This window comes from Pan troglodytes, chromosome 3, assembly GCF_028858775.2.
Source record: "Pan troglodytes isolate AG18354 chromosome 3, NHGRI_mPanTro3-v2.0_pri, whole genome shotgun sequence".
NCBI classification, from domain to species: Eukaryota; Metazoa; Chordata; class Mammalia; order Primates; family Hominidae; genus Pan; species Pan troglodytes.
Genome location: NC_072401.2, coordinates 89508525 through 89521830, shown reverse-complemented (window position 1 = coordinate 89521830; position 13306 = coordinate 89508525). Strand labels below are relative to the sequence as shown.

The following is a 13306-nucleotide window of genomic DNA, read 5'->3' as shown; positions in this document are numbered from 1 at the left end:
TCTTCGCATTGGTCACTCCCACCTACTCCCCCACTGAAACTTCCACCTGTCAGTCTCTTCCCACACAAGGCAAATGGTTCTTAGACCAAGGAAAATATCTCCTGCCAGCCTCACAGGTCCATTCTATTCTGTCGTCATTTCATAACCTCTTCCATGTAGGTTACAAGCCGCTAGCCTGCCTCTTAGAACCTCTCATTTCCTTTCCATCGTGGAAATCTGTCCTCAAGGAAATCACTTCTCAGTGTTCCATCTGCTATTCTACTACTCCTCAGGAATTTCTCATGCCCCCTCCCTTCCCTACACATCAAGCTCGGGGTTTTGCTCCTGCCCAGGACTGGCAAATTAGCTTTACTCACATGCCCTGTGTCAGGAAACTAAAATACTTCTTGGTCTGGGTAGACACTTTCACTGGATAGGTAGAGGCCTTTCCCACAGGGTCGGAGAAGGCCACGACGGTCATATCTTCCCTTCTGTCAGACAGAATTCCTCGGTTTGGCCTTCCCACCTCTATACGGTTCAATAGAGGACCGGCCTTTATTAGTCAAATCACCCAAGCAGTTTTTCAGGCTCTTGGTATTCAGTGAAACCTTTATATCCCTTACCATCCTCAATCTTCAGGAAAGGTAGAACGGACTAATGGTCTTTTAAAAACACACCTCACCAAGCTCAGCCACCAACTTAAAAAGGACTGGACAATACTTTTACCTCTTGCCCTTCTCAGAATTCGGGCCTGTCTTCGGAATGCGACAGGATACAGCCCATTTGAGCTCCTGTATAGATGCTCCTTTTTATTAGGCCCCAGTCTCATTCCAGACACCAGACCAACTTGGACTGCGCCCCCAAAAACTTGTCATCCCTACTATCTTCTGTCTAGTCATACTCCTATTCACCATTCTCAACTACTCATAAATGCCCTGCTCTTGTTTACACTGCCGGTTTACACTGTTTCTCCACCACCACAGCTGATATCTCCTGGTGCTATCCCCAAACCGCCACTCTCAACTCTTAAAGTAAATAAATCATCTTTGCTGGCAGGGCTATGCTGAACCTCCTTAGGCACTCTCTAATTGGATGTCCTGGGTCCTCCCAATTCTTAGTCCTTTAATACCTGTTTTTCTCCTTGTCTTATTCCGTTCTTTTCTCAATTCATACAAAATTGTATCCAGGCCATCACCAATAATTATATAGGACAATTGTTTCTTCTAACAACCCCACAATATCACCCCTTACCACAAAATCTTCCTTCAGCTTAATCTCTCCCACTTTAGGTTCCCAGGCCGCCCCTAATCCCGCTTGAAGCAGCCCTGAGAAACATCGCCCATTGTCTCTCCATACCACCCCCAAAAATTTTCACCACCCCAACACTTTACCACTATTTTGTTTTATTTTTCTTATTAATATAAGAAGACAGGAATGTCAGGCCTCTGAGCCCAAGCTAAGCCATCATATCCCCTGTGACCTGCACATATACATCCAGATGGTTGGTTCCTGCCTTAACTGATGACATTCCACCACAAAAGAAGTGAAAATGGCCTGTTCCTGCCTTAACTGATGACATTACCTTGTGAAATTCCTTCTCCTGGCTCATTCTGGCTCAAAAGCTCCCCCGCTGAGCACCTTGTGACGCCCCACCCCTGCCCACCAGAGAACAAACCCCCTTTTCCCTTTACCTACCCAAATCTTATGAAACGGCCCCATCCCTATCTCCCTTTGCTGACTTTCTTTTCGGACTCAGCCCGCCTGCACCCAGGTGATTAAAAAGCTTTATTGCTCACACAAAGCCTGTTTGGTGGTCTCTTCACACGGACGCGAGTGAAAATTCATATTGCCTTAAAGTTTAAACATTATAGAGGACCTGACTGTATTTGCCAACTTGGATTCAGTCTCTTATGGGAAAGAAGTAAAATTGGTAGTATTTAGGAATTTTTTAAAGCTCCCATTTTTTTCTCAAATGAAACCCGGCCAGTGCTTCCAAAACAAATAATGCATATGTGAGCTTCTATCTATTAGGCTCTGGTAAGAAACCAGGATCATTTTATTAGCTGAGTAGCTTAAACTACATCCTAATATTATAATTTTGGTATCTGTTGATTGAATTCACAGTGAGAAAAGGATTTGAGACCCATATTTATGTTAGTCATACTAGCAATGAAGAAATACTGTGTTTATGATGAGACATTATTTGGTCTGAGATGGTAACTGTACCCGTGGATTAGAGAGAGGATCCCTTGCAATAATTAATGAGCCCTTCTATGATTTTGGAGTACACACACATTACACGCTCCTTCTTTTATATGTTTGTATACTGGATCATGATGTTTTTTACTGTACGTCTCAGAATTTTGAGAAGTAATGCCGCTGCTCACATTTAATTTTCTGTTAATAATTCTTTTTTTTTTTTTTGAGATGGAGTCTCACTCTGTCGCCCAGGCTGGAGTGCAGTGGCGCCATCTCGGCTCACTGCAAGCTCTGCCTCCCGGGTTCACGCCATTCTCCTGCCTCAGCCGCCCCAGCAGCTGGGACTACAGGCGCCCGCTGCCACACCCGGCTACTTTTTTGTATTTTTAGTAGAGACGGGGTTTCACCGTGTTAGCCAGGATGGTCTCGATCTCCTGACCTCGTGATCCACCTGCCTCGGCCTCCCAAAGTGCTGGGATTACAGGCATGAGCCACTGCACCCGGCCTCTGTTCATAATTTTTATTGCAATTCCGATGATTGAATTATAAACTGGAAGGGAGCAGGGATATTGATCTTCATGTAGTTGACATGTACTAGACTCACGGAGAACAAGGACTGGGTTGTAGGCACAATGCTATGTGGTTTTGGGTAAATCTAACTCACACTCAACTTGATTTTGTTTCCCCCTGGGGGCTTAGGATCCCAAAATGTTCTAATGACCCACCTCACTGCTGCTAATCTTCCCACAGTGCCAATTTGGTGGAGTCAGCCTTGCGAAGGGAGAAGAGAAAGGGTGATGACTTTCCCAGAGCTTCTGCCACTGTCCTCCCTATGTCTTCTAGCCCCAGTCACTACTCCTTTTATTTAAATTCATAGGGGCTTCTCAGTCAGTCCCCTCTTAAATGTAAATGAGTTATTCACTTCCTGTGGCCCTGAAGCTAAACCACTGTCATTTATTTTTGGCCTTGTTTTCCCAGTTTGGGCAGTGTAAGAGGAGGTCAGGAAATGGAATTGTTTGGGGCAGGCGATTTTGCAGAACATGCACAGATAATAGGTTTCAGGGAGCTCTCATAGGCTATGGAGGGAGGGGTGCAGGACAGTGTCCTCATCTTGGCTCTTGATATTATTACGGTGGACTCTTATGTGGTCTCCCTGCATTGTCCCTACCCATGACCAAAGTCAGAGTGATCCTTTAAACCAAGCTTGTCCAACGTGCATGTGGCCCAGGATGGCTTTGAATGAAGCCCAACACAAATTAGTAAACTTTCTTAAAACATTATGTGATTTTTTTTTTTAATTTAGCTCATGAGCTGTTGTTAATGTTAGTGTGTTTTATACGTGGCCCAAGACAATTCTTCTTCCAATGTGGCCCAGGGAAGCCAAAAGATTGGACACTCCTGCTTTAAATATAGATATCATTTCTTCACTCAGAACTTTCCTGTGCCTTCCAGTGTCATTCAGATCAAAGCCAAAGTCCTTCCTGTGGTCAGTGGTAGATACAACCCGAGTTCCTGCTCTCTTATCCTCCCTCACTCTGCTTCAGCCTCACTGGCCTCTTTGCTGTTCCTTCGACCAGCACTTGGACATATACTGCTCCTCCAGAAGGCCACCCTCAGAGCTCTGCTTCAGGGCCTCACTGGAAAGGCCTTCCGTGACCACCTCTGTTGCCCAGGTTGGAGTGCATTGGTGTGACCTTGGCTCACTGCAATCTCTGCCTCCCGGGTTCAAGCAATTCTTGTGCCTCAGTCTCCCAAGTAGCAGGAATTACAGGTACGCCTCACCACACCCGGATAATTTTTGTATGTTTAATAGAGATAAGGATTTCACCATATTGTCCAGGCTGGTCTCCAAATTCCGGGCCTCAAGCAATCCACCCACCTCGGCCTCCCAAAGTGCTGGGATTACAGGCGTGAGCCACCATTTCTGGCCCACCCTTCCTCTTTTGCTTTACTTTTTTTTCTCCATAGCACTGACTGATATTTTTCATATGTAACCTCACTGAGGGCCAGGATGTTTATCTGTTGTTTTGTTTTGTTCACTCCTGTAAGTCCAGTGCCTGCCAGATAATAGAAGTCTAGTAAATATTGAATTATTATGATTATTATTTTTTGAGACAGAGTTTCGCTCTTGTTGCCCAGAATGGAGTGCAGTGGTGCAAGCTCAGCTCACTGCAACCTCTACCTCCCAGGTTCAAGCAATTCTCCTGCCTCAGCCTCCCGAGTGGCTGGGGTTACAGGCATGCGCTACCATGCCCAACTAATTTTGTATTTTTAGTAGAGACAGGGTTTCTCCATGTTGGTCAGGCTGGTCTCGAACTCCCTACCTCAGGTGATCCGCCTGCCTCGGCCTCCCAAAATGCTGGCATTACAGGCATGAACCACCGTGCCCGGCCAAATTAATTTTAAAGGTGAGAAACAGGCTTGGAGAGGCTAAGCAGTTTCTCCAGGGTTATGTGGCTAGGAAGTTAAAGGGGAGAAGGAGCTGAAACCCCACACATTCTGTCATGGATTGGATAGCATTTTATGGGCAGCCTTAGGATTTGAACATCTCCGTTCCCTCTGGGAAACTGCTGGCCAAATTGAAGATTAGATTAAGAAAATTTGGGATGTAACACTCATGTAAATTGCACTTGGTCTAATTTCATTTATGATTTGACGATTTTCTAGATAAGTTTTGGCTTTCTAATCACAGATTAAAACCAATTTGGACAGAATTCTTTTATTTATTTATTTATTTTTATATTTTAGAGAAAGGATCTTGCTCTCACCCAGACGGGAGTATAGTGGCGTGATCTTGACTCACTGCAGCCTGGAACTCCCTGGGCTCAAGGGATCCCCCTGCCTCAGCCTCACAAGTAGCTAGGTCTACAGGCATGTGCCACCACACCCGGCTAATTTTTCAATTTTATTTTTTGTACAGACGAGCAGAATTCCTGCAGATTTTTGTGGGAATGTAAATGAAAAAACAGTAGCCTTGTAGGGTCTTATGTTCATTTGTTTCTATTCAAAGAGAGGATTTAGATTAAGCTGAAAAATTAAGGAGACAGAAAATTGATTAGTGGTTGTCAGGGGCTGTGGTAAGGAGAGGGGATTTCTTTGGGTTAACATGAATGATCTGTCTTGATTGTAGTGGTTACAGGACTGTGTACACTTTACAATGTCAGAAAACTGTGCTCTTAAAAAGGATGAATTTTACTGTTTACAATACTGTTTCCTGTTGACGGGTTTCCAATAAACATGATTAAAAAAACCAAAGATTAGGCAGAACCGTGTGTACAGTTGGCATAGGATCCCTTCCAAAACAGTTTTTCCTTAGCAATAAGTATTAATTTCTGTAAGTTATTAATTTCCTATAGATACCTTGCTGGCTTTACTGAAAATCTTGTAGGATCAGGATATGTAGGAGTGAGGAGAGGGTAGAGCTGGGACCTTGCAGTCAGGGACCCTCCAGAATTCCAGGGTCAAGTCTTAGCTCCTGATCAGGCACGCTGCACCCTTTAGATGGTCTTTGCTTACCTTTTTAGCCTCATTTTGTTACTGCCCCCCTCTGAAAACTAAACTCCAGCCTCATGAATGGTATACATGTCCCAGTATATCTCTTTCGATTAAGGATTTTGCATTCCTTTACTAGAACAGCTTTTTCTCTTCTCCTTTCTTCTTTTCCGTCTACAGTGGTCCCTTGGGGTACAGTGGTCCCTTTGGGTGCATATACCCAAATCCCTGCATACTCAAGTCCCACAAGCAGCCCTGTGGAACCAGTGTATAGTCAGAGTCAGCCCTCTGTATACATGGGTTTGGCATTCTTCCATCTGCGTATAAGTGGACCATATAGTTCAAACCTGTGCTGTTCAAGATTCAGCTGTACTTGGTCTGTCTTCTCTAGGAACTTGCTTCTAGACCCTCCCACCTCGCAGGTCTTGTGCTCCCTCAGGGATGGAACTGTCTTAATCTCTCAGTTATCAAAGGAATGTGAGGTTGTAGAAATTCAGGTGGGGAAGGACATTCCTGGCTGGAAGTATGTCCTGCATTGAAACAGGATAATTGTAGTTTTTGTGAACTACAGCTGTGTTAATCATATTGAGTTCTTAGGTAGGTTTGCTTCGGATTTGTGCTTACCTTTCACAAATTTCATGCTCAGTCTATTCTGTATGTGTGTTTTTGCTCTCTAAATTTTATAGGCAGTTCAGTAATCTTACCAGAATCTAAATTCTGTAGAAGAGTTGTCAAAATCTACTCCTTAACATGGTTAGTGACTTCATCTTGCTAGTGCTTACATCTTTATTAAGCTACCTTGCAACAGAGTGTGACACATTGATTTAATCTTTCACTTAATAGGAATAATTGAGAACAGGGTCTGAAGAACTCTGCAGGAAACGAAAATAGTTCCCTGCTTTTATGATAGCCAGCCTCTGTAGAGAAATTCAGTTTTCGAATCCAAATATGACTTTTAGAAATTGCAGATTTGCAAGGAATTCTAAAGGAAATACTTTCATAAATATCATTTTTCTGTGTACTTAGTGTAGGATAGACACAAGGGCAAAGAGCATGAAGAAGAAGAAAGTTCATGCTCTGTGACCCAAGCTTGCAGAACGTTTTAATGCTGAATTGTTAAAGCTATTATCTATATTGCTAGAGAGTTTAGGTACGTTTTTTTGAGACAGGGTCTTGTCATGTTGCCCAAGCTGATCTCCTGTGCTCAAGAGATCCTCCTACCTCAGCCTCACAGCTGGAATTTCAGGCACAATAGTGCCAGGCTCTTTGGGACTTTCATAGGGAAGCCTGCGAGGGTGCCTGGAAGAGTTCAATGGATTCTTTTAGTTTTCTTTTTTACTTTCTTTCCTTCCTTTTCTCTCTTCTCTTCTTTTTTCTTTTCTTTTCCTTTCCTTTCCCTTTCCCTTTCTTTCTTTCTTTCTTTCTTTTTCTTTCTTTTCTTCTTTTCTTTTCTTTCTCTTTCTTCTTTCTTTCTTTTTCCTTCCTTTCTTTCTCCTGTTCCCTCCCTCCCTCCCTCCTTCCTTCCTTCCTTCTTTCCTTCTTTCTCCTTTTTCTTTGCTTTTCTTTCTTTTTGACAGGGTTACTCTGTTGCCTAGGCTGGATTCCAGTGGCACAATCACGATTCACTGCAGCCTCCGTCTCATGGACCCTCAAGGGATCCTCCCACCTCAGCCTCCCCAGTAGGTGGGATCACAGGTGTGGACCACCACGCCTGGCTAAATTTGCTATAAAAATTAACAGGTTTTAGCCAAGCACGGTGACTCATGCCTGTAATCCCAGCACTTTGGGAGGCTGAAGCAGGTGGATCACCTGAGGTTGGGAGTTCAAGACCAGCCTGGCCAACATGGTGAAACCCCATCTCTACTAAAAATACAAAAATCGCCAAGTGTGGTGGTGGGCGCCTGTAGTCCCAGCTACTTGGGAGGCTGATGCAGGAGAATTGCTTGAACCTGGGAGGCAGAGGTTGCAGTGAGCCAAGATCGCACCACTGCACTACGTCCTCGGCAACAGAGTGAGACTCTGTCTTGAAAAAAGAAAAAAAAAAGCCTCAGTCATATGGATTTGTCCTAGACTCTGATTTGTTTATGAAACTCCCACACTTACTTATGTAAGGAAACTTTTTTTTTTTGGTCATATTAACCTGTCTATTGCCAGTTTAATTTCTAGGAACCCAGCTAGGGAACCCACAGGGGAGATGGAAAAGGATTTTTTCTTCTCTAAAGTAACATTTAAGAAAACCTAACAGCGATACATTGTTGCAAACTGAAGACCCAAGGAGGGTGGGCAGGTTTGTCATCCATGAGTCTTGGTTGGTTCTGATTTAACAAAAGTTCATCCCTCTCAAAGCCTTAACCTTTGATGTCCCCACTGTCATTGCCTCTGTTATCCAAGCATGGCTCCCCTGGATTTTTGCAGTTACCTCCCCGCTAGTCCTTGCTTCCACACTTGCCTCTCCCTCTTCCTGTTGTTCTTCACACAGCAGAGTGTTCCTTTATTTATTTATTGAGACAGGGTCTTGCTCTGTTGCCCAAGCTGGAGTGCAGCAGCATGATCTTAGCACACTGCAATCTCTGCCTTCTGAATTCAAGCGATTCTCCTGCCTCAGTCTCCCAAGTAGCTGGGATCAAAAATGCACACCACCATGCCCGGCTAATTTTTGTATTTTTAGTAGAGACGGGGTTTCACCATGTTGGCCAGGGTGGTCTCGAACTCCTGACCTCAAGTAATCTGCTCACCTCAGCCTTCCAAAGTGCTGAGATTACAGGCAAGAGCCACCGCACCTGGCCTGGCCCAGAGTGTTCCTTTATAAACATCATTAGGGTTGTGAGCCTTTCCTGATTAAAAGGCCTCAGTGGCTTCTCACTAACCAACCATACAGCCCTTTTGTGATGGGGTCTCTTCCTGTCTGTCGGGAATTAGGTCGCGTTCTCCAGATCACTGTGCTGCCATGATGTGGGGTCCTAGAGCACCTAGCCAGTTTAACTCTGAAACCACCATACAAGCAGGCTTTGGGCCTGAATATAATCAACACTGGACCTCTCAGGACAAATCTGTCAAATCGGATATAACATGAAAGCCCATGGATCAACCTTTTAAAGGCAATAAAATACCATGATACCTTTTAAAGACAAGGGACAATTTATGTAAGTTAAACTTCAGATTTTGTGTTCCTTTTCCTTTCCACTGCTAAGTTTGTAGCAATCGCCTGACAGTGATTTGATTGCTCAGGATTGTTATCTTTTGAGATTAACCTCAGTAAACACTTTAAAGAGGTATGTAATTTATGCAGCATGCCCTATGGCTATGAGGTAGAGTGCAACTCCATATACTAGCGTCATCCTAGGAAAAAAAAAGGAAGAGTAGAGCCTGGAATTCTCAACTTGAGGCTATCTTGGCTTCTACCAACAAATGCAGTAGTTCCAGCTGGGCAGGTGGCAGGCTGAAGACTTTAGGCTCTACCTGTGCACTTTTTTTTTTTTCCTATTCTCAGTTTTCATTGTATGAAAATGTTGTTTTGAGTTGCGCAATTTGAGCTTTCCAATTGTAAAGAGTGTTCTATACAATTAAGAGTTTGATAAAGAGTAAAAAAATTGAGAAATATGGTATCTGTAATGCAGATTATCATTTTTATAAGAGTACCAGCATATATTGAAGACAAATGGTTAAACTTATCAAAAAAGTAAAAATGTGCTGGGCGCGGTGGCTCACACCTATAATCCCAGCACTTTGGGAGGCCGACGTGGGCGGATCACCTGAGGTCGGGAGTTTGAAACCAGCCTTGACCACCATGGTGAAACTCCGTCTCTACTAAAAATACAAAAATTAGTTGGGCATTGTGGCATCGGCCTGTAATCCCAGCTACTAGGGAGACTGAGGCAGGAGAATCACTTGAACCCGGGAGGCAGAGGTTGCAGTGAGCCGAGATCATGCCATTGCACTCCAGCCTGGGCAACAACAGTGAAACTCCATCTCAAAAAAAAAAAAAGTAAAAATGTGGACTTGCTAGTTAGGAAGCAATAAGAAAGGCGAGGTATGAATGATATAGGTAGACCAGCAGGAAAGAGACAGCAGAGCTGGGGAAAGAATCTCCATATGCAAATCCCTTCTGTCTTGTTTGAAAGGGCTTTTTGAGTTGGCTAAGATACATAATCAGGCCAAATAACATGAATCGGCTGGGATCAGGTAAGTGTAAAGCCATTTGGAGGCTTCCTTTTACTTAAGGCTTTGCAGGGGGTCTAGGACACAGAAAGAGAAAAAAGAAATGGATTAGCCTTAGCAGGTAATCTGCAAATAAGGAAACAGCAACAGGTGGGAGGTTGATTTTTGTTGTAGGGACATCTCGTTGTGTGATGGGTATTTTCCTTGATATAAAAAGATGATGCTAATCCAATGAGATCAGCACACATGTCCAGAAAGCTTCTGACCATGGGGAAAGACTGGTGTTTGCTTAAAGGTAGTTGTTACTTTTAGAGAGTCCCCTAAACCCAGAATACTATATTCATTAGAGATCGGGCACTTTGAGATGAGTCTGGTGCTGAGTTGGTATATTTTATTTATTTAATCCTTACTATATTTTTTTTCTTAGAGTAAGTGTATTGCTCCACATTGGTGTTAGAATTAAAGTTTGTTTTTTTTCCTTTCTTTTTGATGTAACGTGCTTCAGCTTGATGGTGTGCCTTGGTTATACCTGACTAATCACTTGGTTTGTGACTCATGAATGACTAAGGCCCTGTATCTCCCGAGAAAGATTGTTAGAATCCTAGCCAGGAATGAAACAGCTTCTGAGTAATGTGAATTACACATTTAATCCTATCACAGGAAAGGCAAACTCTTTCTCTGCAGGCACTTCTAAGATTGTGATTGTATTTACAAGTGTTACCCTCTGTCTTGTATGGGCATGGGTGATCATTCTTTCTTGGGTACTTTAGCTCTAGTTGTTGCCTTTTATTTGTGGAAACCTCACAAAAGTGTCTTTAAAATTTCCATCTTGAGTCAGTGAGCTATTTAAATTCAAGTAATAAGTTATTTGATACTCTTAAGAAGTCTTTTCCTCAGTGGCTGAATGAACATCAAATGGGGATGGCAGTAGGAGAAGTGATTGCTAGTGTTGGAATTGGTGTATTTTGGTTTCTGAATAAATGGGGAGATGGTTTAAAACCTTTTTGAAGTAAAGGTGTGAAGTTCATACATTACAGTTATCTCTAGAGATCCCTGGGGAATTGGTTCCAAGACTCCCCTCGGACACCCAAATCCACATATGCTCAAGTTCCTGATATAACATGGCATAGTATTTGCATATAACGTACATGCATTGTTCCATATACTTTAAATCATCTCTAGATTACTTGTAATACCTAATACAATGTAAATGTTATGGTAATAGTTGTGATACTATATTGTATAGGAAAAATGATGAAAAAATTCTGTATATGTTATGTACAGACACAGCCATCCATTCATATTTATTTTTAAATATTAATTTTTTTGAGATGGGGTATTACTCTGTCACCCAGGCTAGAGTGCAGTGGCACGATCTCGGCTCACTGCAATCTCTGCCTCCTGGGCTCAAGTGATCCTTGTGCCTCAGCCTCCCGAGTAGCTGAAACCATGGGTGTGCACCAGCATACCTGGCTACTTTTTTGTATTTTTGATAGAGATGGGGTTTCACCATGTTATGCAGGCTGGTATCGAACTCCTGCGTTCAAGTGATCTGCCTGCCTTGACCTCCCAAAGTGCTGGGATTACGGGTGTGAACCACCACGCCTGTCCTATTTTTTAATATTTTCGATTTGCAACTGGTTGAATCTTGAGATGCAGAATTCAAGGACAGGGCTGCTGACTGTACTTGTGCCTTCTCTTTCACTGCTTCAAGAGAACAGAATTTTGGCTAATTATTACCATTCATTGTGTTCACAGATTAAAACCCAGCCATGTACCTTGAATTTGCTGGGTGTCAGTCTTTAAATGGTTTCTACTTTTCCAGACTCCAAATGAATAGACTTGTAAATATGATTATGTTTCTGGATTACAGAAACAGTTATTAGGAGATAACTTTGGTTTTTGGCAGTTTTATTATGATATGCCTAGATTTGTCTTTTTTTGTATTCATCCTCTTTGGTGTTCCTAGAGTTTCTTCAATCTGTGGCTTGATACCTTTGTCAGTTTTGGAAAATACTGGCCAGTATTTCTTCAAATACTGATTCTGTCTAAGTACCCATTTTGCTGCATTTTCCCTTCTCTCTCAGGTCTCCTGTTATGCGTATGACAGACCTTTTTCATCTTATCCCATATGTTTGTTATGCTCTTTTATGTAGTTCTCATTCTTTTTAATTAGGAGATTTTTTCCCCTTTCATGATAATAATTTTCATCATTCGTAATTTTCATCCTGGACGTTTTCTGTATACTAGTCTTCCAGTTCACTAAATTCTCTTTCCTAATTTGTGTCTAAACTAGGAAAGCTGCTGTTAAACTCATCTATTGAATTCTTAATTTTTGTTTGTTTTTGTAGATCTTTGTTCCTTGGTGAGAGTCTGTCTTTTAATTTTCTTAAACACATCAATCTTTTGTTTTAATGTCAATGTCTGTTAACTCCAGTCTAGATTACTTGTGGGTCTGTTTCCATTTTCTTATTTCTGGAACATCAGGTTCTGGTTTTTGGGATGCCTGGCAATTTAAAAAAATTTTTTCATTATTTTTAAACTTATGATTCGTGAATCAGGCAGCCTTCAGAATCACAGCAGATTCCGAGAGATTCCCGATGCCTGGCAATTTTTTATTGAAAATTTGGATGATATCTTCATAGAGAGTGGATTTAACCTTCTTCTAGCAGTCTGAGCAGATCGCCATGATTGAGTAGAGACTGGTTTTTTAGTTTGTCCACATTCCCAGAGCATAATGCTTTTGGGATCTCTTTCCAGGGCTCCTCCTCTGTTAGGCACTCAACACCAACAAAATTTTGTCTCCCTAGTGCTGACAGACTGCTGAAATATCTGCTCAGAAATAGTAGAGGCTTCAGCAAGCCGACTCATTTCTTCTAGCAGCTTCTTCCTGCTTGGTTTGTCTGAGCTGTGCCCCAGGTGTGTACAATTTTTGTGTGCAAATACCCACCTTAAGAGGAAAGGGCGTGCGGAATGCAGAGTTTGTTTGAGTGCTTCAGTCCCTCCATTCCGTGATTTTGGTTCCTCATGTCCTGGCCGCTTTGGTTGCTTTTATCAGACAGAACTCTTCAACAGTTTCTTCTTACTTTTTTTGATCTACTTTTGTCGTTGTGCTTAGGAGGACTGGGAACAGCTACTCCATCATAGGCAGAGAGAAAGTTCGTCATGGATTACTTTGACTTTTAAAAATTAAAACTACATTTACTGAAGTTAACATTTCAAACCTGTTTCACAAGTTGTTAAGCTCATCTTAAGGTCTTACTCAAATAAATCTTTTTTGAGGCCTTTTGTAATTTGTTTAATGAAATATTTCACATTTTATTGATATATTTAATATTCTTTTGTGTTTTAAATTTTTGCTCAACTTTTGGTTTGATTTACTTAATGATTTTCGTACCTAACTTTAAATCTCCCTAGAATTTAAATATATTTGTTAATTAAGGAAATTATTATGTAATTGCAAACAATTTTGGAGTTT

General features: G+C 42.1%; 1 protein-coding gene across 15 annotated transcripts in view; it reads left to right on the top strand.

Annotated features, from left to right (window-relative positions):
- Positions 1-13306, top strand: part of ABCG2 (ATP binding cassette subfamily G member 2) — a 142983-nt gene that overhangs the window by 81188 nt on the left and 48489 nt on the right. Inside the window, exon 1 of one of the 15 annotated variants that reach the window (XM_024356170.3) lies at positions 3755-3949. The exons of 13 other annotated variants lie outside the window; for them this stretch is intronic. The gene's annotated coding sequence lies outside the window, so the exon portion shown is untranslated. Of the gene's footprint in view, positions 1-3754; positions 3950-13306 lie in introns of those variants that run through there. One more of the 15 variants, XM_054683179.2, reaches the window with a different exon arrangement.